We start from the raw sequence: 3,229 nt of genomic DNA, 5'->3' as shown, positions 1-3,229 counted from the left end.
ATGGACGTATTAACCTGCTCCAGGCCCCCAGGGCAGAAATTAGCCGCTGGCCCCCTGCAGTCAGACGAAGACGAAGACACGCCCATTTCCGGTTTCCCTCATTGGACCTTCTTTTGGAAAAACTTTGTATGGTAGTGAATGAGTAGAGATAAATTATGTGGTTTGATCTCATTTGAATTGTGCCATGAATCACACATATGATGAAAAATAATTTTCCAAGTCAAGAATGTCATAAAACTAATTTAATATAAGGCTTTGAAAACATGTAATTATAAAGACTACACAGCTAATCGCCCATAGTGATGTTGCTTCGTTGAACAGTCACCAAAACAGTAAATTAAACATTGTATAGCTGCTCCTGTATATTAGCAGCTCACATAACTAACAAACTACCCTTTTACACATTCTGTAGTTGTCAATATGACCAGATTTGCTTTGATGACTATCTTGGTCAATACTTGTTCAGTGCAGAGTTTATGGCCCTGATGGTGTTGGTGACGTATGTTGAGCGAGACGATGTAATTCACTTAGTGGTTTAAAACAAAACTAGATGATATTTTACTTTATTATGACAAACTTCATCTTGATTGACTTGGAAAATTATCTTTTAAATGGAGCAATTCGTCTTTCTCCATTCGCTGCCATGTTGCTGCCCAGTCTTCCCCAAATAAGGTCCCATGGGTTCCACTGGACGGGGTGTTTGTTTATTTAGTTTGTTTAGGCATAAAAACAATAAGTCAATGAAGATCTTTAGCTTCTGATAAGAATCTCTTTCTCAAAACTACACAGTGCACCATTAAGATAAAAGCATCAAGCAACGGGTGTGGTGCTTCAACAATAATACAAAGTAAGATATATCAGCCTCGGAAAACCGTTGTTGTGTTTATAGCACAGGTAACAGTAATTCGATAAGGATAATGGTGCCTCAATAGATCTTAATTGAATCATATCTATCATTTGAAATAAAGCTACGACGATCTATATCAAATATTATGTGTATGCAGGATAAGAGTAATTAATGTCACACAATGTCAAAAGCAAACACAACCCATTCACATTTTCTTTAAAGCAGAAATATATTTTTCATTTGGCTTTTTCAAATTGCTTCCAATAAGTCAGACTTACATCAAGATTTACCGCTGCGCACTTTCAGTCCTGAGCTCTGTCAGCGCATTTAAATTTAGATATAAGTCCCCAGAGCCATGGATTTTCTGCAGCAGGGAGTTATCGCTAGATCAAGAAAGTTAGGTTTTAAGCTGGTAAGATAAAGTGAAAGTGGAAAATTCAAACCATCATCTTGCACCTGAGCCTTCATTTGTTAAAGAAACTGGACACTGCCAGATTTCCACCAAAGGAGTCCGTCAGACAAACCATGACCTATGAGCGTTAAGCTGTCACTTGGTAACTGGTGACAGAGTGTAGGATTTCACTGTGCGTGTGACAAAGTCCATGAAAGCTGTGTGCGCTCACATGTCATGATGTCTGACCTGCTGACAGCTCACTTTCTTGCAGCTATGTCATTCAATCCGTCCAGATGTAACTCCAGTTCCCTGCCATGTGCCGCTAAGCAAACATGACAATATTTCATCTCACTGCCTCTGGAGCTGCGAGACGTACAAGTGCGAGATAAGGCCCGCCGTGAGATAAAGAAATGACAACTTTGAGATATCAGTTGAGAGGAAAAGGAGGTTTAAATGCCTCAGAACCGTATCTGTCTCCAGAGGTCATGACATAAAAGGAGAAAACATTTCATTTTCCTTTTAATCTCGGCCATCAGTGACTTCAAATAATGTTACAAGAGATTCTGTCCAGAGTCATTTTTACCTTCGGCAAGGTATGATAATCTACTGCTTGCTCCTCTGTATTACTGTTTGGCTTGTGATCCCTCAAAATGAAACAATATCTGCTTGTGGCCGCTCATCAGAGGCTCTGGTTTCAGCTCCAAGGAGTTTTTCCTTTCTGTTTAATTTGAAGGATTTTTCAGGCCTGCAGCAGTAAAGGGAGAATTTATATAACCTCACACAACATCTCGAGTGTATCAAGGCACTTTTGTGTATTCAGTTAATTAGTCAGGATTTGCAAGAAATTAGTGTATGTGTGTTGAAACAAGAAAGAAGACAAGAAAATTATTATATTCTCATGGCTTTTCACTTGAAGAACAAAAGAGTTAAAGTTTTAATGATCAAACATACCACGAGGAACATTTTACTGGTTATGAATATGGTTGTGTGATTTTAATACGGATGTCTCTATATGACCTACGTGACCTACGTGACCACATGTGAGAAGAACTGGCCTTTTCCATAAAGTTATTAATAATGCCTGTCATGGTGTCGGATTCCAACCCACCTAGCTAGCATATGTAACAACATTTTTTCTTTTTTAACGGTATGGTAGAGTGCTGAGAAGGAGTCTCACAGGCTGAGGACAGAAGCTGCTCTGTAGTCTGGTGGTATGGGTACTAAAATATATTACTCTTTAGAGCTAACAATCTTTTATCACCACAAATACACAATCTCATCGCCAGGCATCATTCAGACAGCTGTGTTTGAAAAAAGAAAAATAAAGAGTATTAGAGGTATGTTGTGTCTTTCATACACCCACCTTCAAAACTAGTCAGATTAAGATCTTTATCATTGCAGGTGTTGTGCTCATATCACTTTTAACCACAGGGGCCGCCAGAATCAACACAAAATAAAGCTCCATCTTGCTGCTTTAAAAATCTTCATGAAATCAAGCCTCATTTTTTAACAGGATTATAATCCTCATTCAAGAGCGATTGGTACGATTTATCAATCATTCATGAAGATCTAGGTTAGCAAATAACAACTCTATTGATATCGCTAGGCCCACTTCAATAACACTTTTGAAACCTTGAAAATGTCACTTATTGCATCAGTTATTTGAGATACTTTGTTACACTCGCTAATTCTGCTGAGTACTGGAACTATCACCCATAATCCTTTCATATAATAATAATAATAATAATAATAATAATAATAATAATAATAATAATATTTATTCATATAGCCCCTTTAAAAACAGGGTGACTTTAACAGACAAGCAAAAGCAGGAAACTCTGAAGGCCATATTACAGAATAAACACACAACCGTCAAGCCAAACACAAGGAAGTCCAGTCTAAGGTGAGTTAAAACAAGAAGGCAGAACACAAAGTCTAAAAACACACAAAAGACAGTATGAGTCATTACAAGTAAAAGGAATAAAAGC

The sequence above is a fragment of the Sparus aurata genome, chromosome 3 (genome assembly GCF_900880675.1).
Source record: "Sparus aurata chromosome 3, fSpaAur1.1, whole genome shotgun sequence".
Taxonomy (NCBI): domain Eukaryota; kingdom Metazoa; phylum Chordata; class Actinopteri; order Spariformes; family Sparidae; genus Sparus; species Sparus aurata.
This window is presented reverse-complemented; position numbering follows the sequence as displayed.